This window comes from Nelumbo lutea, chromosome 3 (genome assembly GCF_056320005.1).
Source record: "Nelumbo lutea isolate HS-2025 chromosome 3, American lotus-T2T, whole genome shotgun sequence".
Classification (NCBI taxonomy): Eukaryota; Viridiplantae; Streptophyta; class Magnoliopsida; order Proteales; family Nelumbonaceae; genus Nelumbo; species Nelumbo lutea.
The window spans coordinates 111,873,095-111,883,882 of record NC_142686.1 but is presented as its reverse complement, the minus strand read 5'-3'; the positions used below and the strand labels follow the sequence as shown (position 1 = coordinate 111,883,882).

The 10,788-nt window shown below is 34.6% G+C and overlaps 1 long non-coding RNA gene across 1 annotated transcript; it reads right to left on the bottom strand.

Annotated features, from left to right (window-relative positions):
- Positions 1-322: 322 nt before the first annotated feature.
- On the bottom strand, positions 323-6,733 carry LOC148867665 (uncharacterized). Its single transcript, XR_016110044.1, has 2 exons — positions 6,600-6,733; positions 323-644 (listed from the first exon to the last, which is right to left on the bottom strand). It is a non-coding gene; the product is annotated as an uncharacterized LOC148867665 (long non-coding RNA).
- Positions 6,734-10,788: the final 4,055 nt, after the last annotated feature.

Genomic DNA, 10,788 nt, shown 5'->3' with positions numbered 1-10,788 from the left:
TTAACAAAACAGACGGTGTCTGATTGATCAAATAACATGCGGCAGGGACGCATTCCCCCAAAAAATCAATAGGCAATCTGGCTTGGAAGCGCAAAGCTCGGGCAACATTGAGTATGTGGCGGTGCTTGTGTTCAACCCTCCCGTTTTTTTTAGAGGTCCCGACACAAGTGGTTTGATGAATAATACCATTTTCAACAAAATAACTAACCAAGCATACAAACTCGTCCCACTTCCATCTTATCAACCAGAAGATAAATCCAAACGCCTCTAGAAAAATCGTCTACTATGGTCAAGAAATAATGAGCACCACAAGAACCTGCAATTCTATAAGGACCCCACAAATCACAATGAATTAACTCAAAAATATCGGATGCTTTATTATTACAAGAAACAAACTCTTGTTGACATTGTTTAGCTCGGAAGCATGCATCACAACCCTTAATACTGTCATCATTATTATTCTTAATACTAATAAAAGGCAGCAACTTAACAATTCTATAAGAAGGATGCCCTAACCTTTGATGCCAAATATCACATGTCCTGCTCTCTGTAGTCTTCATTGCTCTTGTTGATGCAATGCTTCGGAAATAATAGAGTCCCTCTCGCTGCTCACCCACTCCAATCAGCATCCTCGTAGTGCGGTCCTGTATCACACAGAATTTATTAGTGAATTGGACAATACAATTTGATTCCTCAATCAATTGCGATACAAAAAGTAAATTGCAATTCAAACTAGGCACATATAAAACACTTGTCAGTTTCAGATGATCGTCCAGTGCAACTATGTCTTCTTTCTCTACTATTGTCGCTTTCTCGTCTGGTAGCCCGACAGAGCACGGAATGATATTCTTTATGTCTCTCATCGATTGGAGGCTTCTTGTCATATGATGAGAGGCCCCTGTGTCTATTATCCATTCTGACAATTTTTGCTTACCACTTAGTCGTTGACTCCTTTCTGTGTGTTTAAAAGGTTGAGCAACATGTTCCACTGCTCACTACTCAGTCCATTTAACCCAATATTGGTTGGATCAATTGATTCTACTTGAGATGCATTGCCTTGCGTAGAGGCTTTGGCTGTATTGGCCTTGACTTGACCGCCACGACCTTTCCTCCTACCCCTGCTCCTTTTTCTCTGTTTTCAGTCATGCCAACTATTGTGTCTAAAAGCCCACAATCGGCTGCAGAATCGCCAGAAAAGACAGAGAACCGATCTCCGGATCTCCCTAATACCTGCCGCAGAACTTTGACTCGCCGAAAACCTGTTAAAGATCAGGACGTTCTGATCGAGAATGAACCCCCGAGTTCTCTACTCTTACCTGGTGAGGCGAAAATCCAAACTTTTTGTCCCGCGAAAGCCTTTTTCTCTGATCGAGAAGACAACCATTTTTTTTCCTGAAGAATCAAACCTTTCTTCTTCACGAGAAAGGTAAAATTTCTGAAGAAGACGGAAATAATTTCGCTCAGTACAGGAAGTTTCTCCGACCGATAATCTATAGAGTCAACTCCCCGTCAATAACCCAGCAATCTCTAGTAGTAATTCTAATATGAGGACCAAAGACGCAGACTCGATGATCTCTTCTCCGATGCCTCAGTTGGTACCAAACCCGTCTTCCGTGTACTACCCAAGGTGGATCAACGACAAGTGAAATAGCGATTCTTACTATTTAAATGGAGGAAAAAATGAACAGTGACGACAACTCTTCAGCATTTGCGATGAGTTGATATAGCAACAGCGAAGGCAGAGAAGCAGAGCTCAAAGAAACGTAGAGGTGATTTTTAGAGGAGAAACGCAGAGGTACACAGAGAAGCAGAACTCAAAGGCATGCAATTCAGCGGACCATACATCAACTGCTGCCTTCAGAGGAAGATGCAGTTCAGTGGACTAGAAGGAGTGTTGCTGCTAATCACTGGTCTAAAGTGCCGCCATTGTTCACTGAAGGAGACGATGAACAGTGATACTTCAGAAACCACGGGTGCAGGCGACCTCGATGAAACGAGAAAGAGTGTTGCCGCTGATCACCGAAGGAGTATCGCCACTGATCACTGGTCCTTTGTCGACGCCGAACAATTGTTGCTGCCGCCGCTGATCTCCAGAGTGTCGATGGCTCTGATACCATGTAAAACCAAAGCTTTTCTGGTTTCTTCTTTTTTCTTGTTTTCATTCATTGAAGATTCAGATATATACACACAGCCATACACAGCCATCGAATCTCCTAAGTTCGTAGGAACTCAAACTCAAAACAGAGACTTCTCCTAACTTGATCCTAACTCAACGGATCCTCCTAATCCCAAAGACTCCCAATTCAATCCTAACAAATGAGAGAATATACCTTAGATATAAGATTTTATTTCCAATTGGTTTTAAATTTTAAATTCCATTTCAACCATTAATAAAAACATTTCTTATTTATCATACTTATTATTGTTTAATATGTCGAATAAATGTTACCAAAAAAATATATGTCAAATATATGATGTTAAAATGCCAACAATTTTTAATTTCTATACTTTTTTTTTTGAATTTGATATATTTTTGAATTTTATTTTTTAATTGTGGCAACATGGATTGGCCCATTTAACTCAAAATTGTTTAATTTCTTACCACCACCTAGATAAAAACACTATTTTTTCTAAGTAGATTTTAAAAGTATAAGTTTTTTATGTTATTGGAATTATTAATTTATTATGTATGACTCAATGAAGATGAACGCAAGTTAATAATTTAAATGGTGGATTTAATGAGAGGGAATTGAATTCATTGAATATCTTAAAATTAACTATTTTCAACTCATTTAACATCAATAACTAATTACCCTATTTGTGTTATTTTTTACCAATAAATTTAAATATGAAAGGGTAAATTTTGTCCTTAAAAATTACAGAAATACTTTTGAGGCTATTCATACTTTTTAAAGTAGTATAGGTATTTCTTTTATTAAAGAACTAATGGGGACCCATGCAATGCATGAGATTTGTTAAGCAAAAGCTAGACAATAGAAACACATAAGAATATACAATTGTTTAATTATATTTTTAACTTGTAAAATAATTAATAATTAATTATATTTTACATACTACTTTTAATAATTTTTTTTTACAATAAAAAATAACAATAATTAATTTCTAGTATTTCTAATTGGCTTTGTTCAACAATTTCCCAACCCAACCAATTTGGATTGGTTTTGCTTTGGCTATTTGTAAATGGACCAAAATCAAATGACTCGACTATAGGTATATATTAATATTGTATATTTTAAGTAAAATTTTTTAATATGAAAAAGCGGGAAAATTCCTATGTTTCTTAGTCTAAAATATTTTATATCATAAATCTAATTTTTATATTTATTTTTTTTAAGTTTAAACCTTTTGAACCGACCAACCAAACCGAAAATCAACCCAAACTGATACAAGTCAATTTGGTTGGCCAAACAACATACAGTTGAACCAAACCAACCGTGAACACTCATAATTTCGACTAAATTAATAGTTTAATCTCTAATAAATAACAATAGTTTAATCTTATAATTATCAAAAATTTATAGGAAAAATACATAATTATTAAAAATATATTGATAATGATAATACAATAAATAACTAATAAAAATACAATAAATTCTAAAAATATTAATTTTTTAATGATAAAATTTTATTATTTAAATAACATCTAAATTTAATAATTCAAAAATCATAATTTCTATTATTAATAGATAATTTGGAGATGAATTTTATAAAAATATAAAATTATTAATAATATGAATATTATTAAATCTATTATAATTATTTTGTGTTTTGTTTTTTTTTTTTTTTTTTTGAGAAATGATGCAATATATTAATAGAAAAGAAAGCTATAAGTCTTCCAAGGGAGATTGTTGTTTAGAACACTCCAATTTACTAAATTAAACTGTTATTTATAACACTCAGTTTGCTAATGTCTTCTCCACCACTGCACAAACTTTCATCGGAGGCCAGACTTTATCTTCAAAAATAAGTATGTTTATCTCTTTCCAGAGACACTAATAGACCACTAGAAGAATAGCTTTCCAGAGCACCTTACCCCACTTGGAAAAAGTCCTAATCCTCCACTGAATCAACAGAGATTCCATATTTGCAAGGATAACCCAGCTTACACCGAATAGATTTAGCACATGGGTCCATACTTTACGAGAAAAATTGCACAAAACCAGAGTATGGTTGATGGTTTCCTCATCTTCTTCGCAGAAACAACAACAGTTCACAAGGATCATGCCTTTTTGGAGCTTTACCCTTCAAAGCAACCCAGGTGAAGAATTGAGCTGAGAGGAGTCGAAGTACTCCAAATCCATGTCCATTGAGGTTTAGGATCAACAGAATGGGTTAGAGACTCCAACATCTATTTCGCAGAGGAGATTCCAGGCTTCTCTTTGGTCCAAATGATCTTATCTATGTACCTGGGGTTCACCTTGACTTGTTCAACATTTGCAGAAAACCTATCAAAGACTCCAATTCACAATCGTTTACCTCCCTTCTCAGCTTTGGCAATTGGCATCCAACCTGTCTGGGTAGACAATTCAAGAGTCACAAACCCTCCTTGTCCACCGCCAGCTCGTAGATCAAAGGGAAATCCATACAAAGAGAATTGTATTTTTAATAAATATTTATAGTTATTATATAATTTGCATTATAATATTTAAATAATTATGTAATTGTTTAATTCAATTTTTTTAGATTATTATAGATAAAAAGTGTGAGAAATGATAAATAGGAATTAGAGATAATTTAGGAGAAAGTGGGAGAAATAATTTAGGAGAAGAGATTATTTAAGTTAGTGGGAATGTGTGGGAGAGAGAGAGAGAGCATCTCATTGATTATTTAAAATGACATGACATAAAAAAAAATGTTCATCAAAAAAATAAAAAATTTAAAAATTTAAAAAAATTTTTAGACTTTCTTCTTTTAAACAAGCCTATGAAGACAAATCAACTCATCAATTGGTGGATCGGAGCACTGGATGGGGCCTAAATGAGGTCCAACGGGCCAATGACGTAGACACTATGTATGCATCTTAGATCTTATTGCCTACTACTACTTGAACTATATGCATTATTATTTTTTTTTATTTTAATTAAAAACATATAAGATTCAAAGTTACAACGTTAGTTTTTTTTTTTTTAATGGGTTCGGCTATGATCATGATACCAGAAAAAGTTGTATAAAAAAAGTGGTAACCAATCAAAGCCTTTACAATATCATGTCTTTCCACAATCATAAATTTTTCCTTTACAAATAATAAAAACATTTTACAAACATTACCCTCATTTTACATATATTTATTAAGATGCTTCCTACACCTTTTTGCTTTCAACAGTCAATCGGCCAGGAGTCAGAACTTTCTCAAATATGACCTTTATCAAAATACCCTTTGAGTAACCACTTTAAGACCCAATGAAGTTTGATTTGTTTAAAAGCTTTAACGGTAGGGGTGTAACTAGAGTGTTCAGATCTGGTTTAATGCAGTTTAGAGATCTTAGACCAAACCAGTAAATTATGGTTTGAAAAATTCCTAAACCAAGCCAAACTGTTCTGACATGAAAATCAAACCAGACCAAACCATTTTATTATGGTTTGGTGCAGTTTGTAATATGGTTTGAGAAACTTTGGACCATTCTTTGATTCTACTGGGCTTAACCCAATTAGAAAGCCGAACTAGCACCCCTAATAAAAATTAAAACATTATTTTATTATGCCGAACTAGGACCATTCTTTATTTCATTATTTTATTATAAAATAAAGGAGTTAATTATGTATATATATATATATATAGGAGTTAATTACAGTTTAGTTCAGTTTATAAAGTCCAAGAAACCAAACCAAACCATAAATTTGGTTTACTTCAATTCAGTTTTGTAGTCTGAACCAAACCAAGGTTCAAATCGATTTACCCCCTAAACTAAACCAAACCCCGAAACTCCCCCTATAGGGGTGTATTGGAAAGCCCCGATACAATATATATCAGCCGATACACCTCGATACGTTGCAATTATTTTTTATCCTTGAACCAAACAATGCACACCCCTATTTAACAGTAACTTTATGCTATTTTTAGCTTGATGGCAGTTGGCAAATAAGAACTCTATTTGTTTGCAGTGCAAGGGCGCGCGTCACAAATTAAAAGAGGATTAAGTAGTTTAAGAAACCATTTACTAATTAACCCCTTTTTTGCTGCGAAAAGGTGAAAATTTAAATAAGTTAATAACATTTGTTTATATCAGAGAAAATAACGTAATCTTACAGAAGTGCCCATATATTATTAATTTATTACAAGATCGGATTTTGATTTTACCAGATTTCTAGGGGTTTTCAAAAGATTGTTTTGGGTCTGGTCTTTGTTAGAATTGATAATGGGGGTAAGCTGTAATAAAATTTTCTTTGCTTTATGTTTGTCTTTTCTTATTTTTGGGTGACCTCTCATCACCCTTGTATGTGGATTTCAATGATTTTTTATTTTATATATATATATATATATATATATATATATAATCTTTTGACCAAGATCGATGGCATATTGTTCTTTGTCGATTCGATTCCCCATTTTTGACCAATCTCATCTCATTTAAACTTGCCTGGAGGGAGAGGACACTGCATCCTTGCTTTGGGTCTACACTACATGCTTTTACCATTTTCTCTGCCTCAGCTTTCTGAAATAAAGCTTGATCATGCATTGCTTTCATCATCTCCCTCATTTTCTTTTCCTCTCCTTCAAGTTGCATGTTCATTATTATTTCAGCCTGCTTGCCAATCGGCTTGAAGTGTTCTTCAATGGCAGCCACCTGCAGAGAAATATCAAGTCTCCATTAAGCAATCAAAATTGCATTAGAACCCCCGTCATCCTCACTATACAATGCTGAAACTTGAGTATCAAAATGGCTTCACAACAAGCCAAAAGAGAACTCCAAGAAAAAGGACCAGCCAACAAATTCTAACGAGTATTTTACACAACAGTTTCACATTGCATTCTTGCAAGTAGAGATTTGCTGATTGAAGTGGAAGAAAATACTCAAGTAGTTATTGGCTAGATGAATAGTGAGGAGCGACCTTGTAGGCAGCACTTCATTAGAAAAGCTAAAGCTCTTGCATCCAGGGTGAACGTCTCATTCACATGGATAAGGCAATTGGCAAGCAGTTTGGTTAACAATTTGACCAGTTCTTTATGTAACAGTCCATGTGTGGAATAATCTTCACTAAAGAATTTTTACATTTGTACTGTTTATTTACCCACATTTTAGGCCTAATAAAATGTTTAGGTTGCTGATCAAAAATATAAAACAACAAAAGAAAGAAACCTCAAGGCTACTCAACCAAAATGGATTGGCTTCTGAAGATATTAGGGAAGAAAAGAACATGACCCTTTAACCAATTTATTTGAGCTAAATGATTAAATTTCATAGCAAGCAATGAAGCAACATCTAGATTCCAATTCTTGGATGTACAGTCGACATCTTGGTTTGATAGTGACTGATGAACTCAATAGAGCAGGATGGTGAACCAGAATTTGTGTAGCCAACCCTGTATAGTTAGGATAAGCCTTTGTTGAGTTGAATTGAATTGAACAAATGACTGGTGCAATTTGCTAACTGATTCAAAACTAAACTATATTGGGAGAGCCAAGAAGTAAACACTATTGAGGTGAAATTACAAAAGTCTGGGTACCCAATGCCACTCAAAAGGTGGTACTTTTAGTGTGGGCAGTTGTTGTAAGTGCGTGCTTAACAAGGGGATAGTATATACAGAAGAAGCATGGAGATGGTTTCTCGGCAATGAGTTATGTGTTCAGCAGCTGAGAGAGAGAGAGAGAGAGAGAGAGAGAGAATCCACAACACAAAAAGGTCTGGCTTCTGAGCCAACTTTTAGTGTTGGAATTTGTTTGAGTTACTTTTGCCTTGAATTATTATCAATGGTCCAGACATGCATTCATGTAGTTGAGAGAAGTTAATGCAACAGGGGCAAAACAAGTATGGTGCTAGAAAAGTGAATGCATCAACATTACAAGCTTCAGTTTCTTCTTCAGACAAATTTATCCCCTGCTCATGCAAGTATTACTTACTGTTTCTTCCAGTTTCCGGTTTAATGCTTGCATTTCCTCAACCATATGGCGAACCTCAGCTAAAATAGCCTGTTCTGGGATCCTTCTCAAGGCTTCCTTCCTTTCTTGTGCCTGGCCAGGAAAAGGAAAAGACAAAATGGACACTGAATGGAAAGCGGAATGAGTTATACTTGACATCAGTAACACAAGTTAGCTAGGCTTATAAGCAGGGACATGAACCTTTTAGATATATGTATTTGGCATATAAGCAGGAATATGAACCAAATAGCTCATAATTTAGCTTATAATGCTTGTAAATATAATATACATCTACAATATGATGGTAGCTCAGAGCCATCCTGTATAAACTCGTTTTGATCAGGAATGAAAATTTCTTTTTGAAAAAAAAAATAAAGTTAGTAGGCTTATGCATTTATCTTATTTTTCCTAACAGTGGTGAGAACTGAAATGCAATCACTCAAAAAACTGTTATGCAGAATTTTATACAAGTTGGGATTTTAGAGAAAGACTATAATTGTGCTTCAACGGTTGTAAACTTAACTCTTTTAAAGACCAATAAAAAGATGCATTACTGATAAAAAAAAAGTTGCAAACTATAAATGTTCTCAACATATGCATGAAAGGTATATATTTTTACAGTTCTTTCATCAACTTAAGTATAATTTAGTAAAGCCCAATACTCTCATAAGCAGCCCCTTATCTTCTCATTTATGAACTAAATCAATTACCTTCTCCAATAAGAAAAGAAAGAACAGATATTTAGGAAGTAGTATCACTCAGTGGACAGGTAGAGTATGCAACTATGGCAAATATTATGTATGACATCCAAAGGAATCAACACTTGCACAACTAAAATGATTTAGTTTTAATCTAAGCAAGCTATTTTATTAGATCATCAAGTAAATCATAGTTGTCAAGGAGATGCTTAGGCAACAAGGCACCAATGGAGGATCGTGTCATTTTAATTGCCAAGGTATTTTGTACATGGTGCTCTCTGATACTTTTAAATTCTTGTTTTTTCGAGATAATAATAATAATAGTGACATTATTAAACTAAATTATTTGGTTTCTGAGTTAAAATACTAGTTTCTTTTTGTTATTTTCTTATTACTTAAAAGCCCGGAATGATAAGCAAGGAAGAACTCAAAATTTTGTCCAATCAACACTTCATCCTTTTTTTTCTTCTTTCCCGAGGAAAAATTAGGGGCTCAGTCCCTCTATTTTCTGAAATTTCTTTTCTTTCTAATTTTTTCATGAATTTGTTGGTTTTCTATGTCCCTCTATTTTTTTTTCAGGAATTTGTTGGTTTTCATGAATAACCAGAGAAAGATGGTTATTGCTTGCTATGAAACCTAGGGAATTGCCCTAGGATTTATGGTTTTTATTAAAAAAATCCATCGCCTATGAAATGAATCTACTTCTAAGCCTGAGATTGATTGTAGGCCTATCTAAGGTGGTAAGAACCCCTTGGCCATTGCCAATTAAAAGAAGGAACCCCTGGCTATCACAACGTTACATCTTAGAGGCTTAGATCCTTGGCTTCTAGAGTGAATACCTTGTTCAAGTGCATCTAGAGATCATCCAATTCATTGGATGGTCATTTAACTAAAGTAGGGATAAGGGTTGAGCTACATCAGGGGTCAATGACATCCAAAGATAGGTGGTGCACTTTGACTTTATTGTTGAAGCTTCATGAGTACCAGTTGTATCCTAGTTGTAGTGAAGCTAGTTCAGTTTTGCCCTTCACTTACCTAGAGAACTTGATATTTGTATCTGTTCACTCTTGTTCAAATTCTATTTCAATAAGTGTAATCAAACCAAAAAGAAAAATAAGATCATAACAGGAAAAACTTCTTTGAGACGGGAAAATTCAGTAGCCGAACTGACATTACGATATACCTTCATAAAATTTAGATGTATAAAGTTAAAAGATGCTATAAGGAAGAACATAAGATAAAGTTAAAAGATGTATAAAGTTACGATATACCTTACCAGCTGGTTGGTAAGATCTCCTGCTGGTCGTAGTGGAGACTTGGGATCAAATCCTGCCTGCACCTGGGTTGGAGGGGATGGGCTACCCCCCATCGTGTAGCCCCTTCAAAAGAAATAAAAAAAAAAGAAAGGGCTTATGTGCATGATTGATTTAGAAAAAAAAAATGTATGATCATGTTAATTGGGTTTTCTTGGACTATATATGATGGCGGTAGAATGCAGTTAGGGCAGAAATAGAGGAACTGAATGAGGGTTTACACCACTATTCCAAGATTTTCTATACTCATCAATGGTCCTGTGAGAAGTAATTTCAAAACTCAAGAGGTCATAGGTCGGGCTAGTTCCTGAAAAGATGAAGTAATTTTTAGGAACCGGCTGTGGCCCATAGTTGTCAAGGCGATGCCTACACCTATTCACAGGCTGGGCTTTGGGCTCGGCCCATGAACATTTTGCATTGCTTTGGGCTCAGGTAAGGCCCACTCAAAATTTGGCAAAAGCTCAACCCAAGCCCAACCTATGAACAGGTCTAGTGATGTCTAGGTGGCAAGGCACTCACGGTGGGTTGCCTCACTTAATCGCTTAGATATTTTTTACGTGGTGCTCTTGGATACATTTATATTCAACTTTTTGAGATTATAATAATTAAATAGACATTACTAAACTAAATTATTCAGTTTTAAGTTACAATATTAGTTTTTTTGTTATTTTTCTAATTT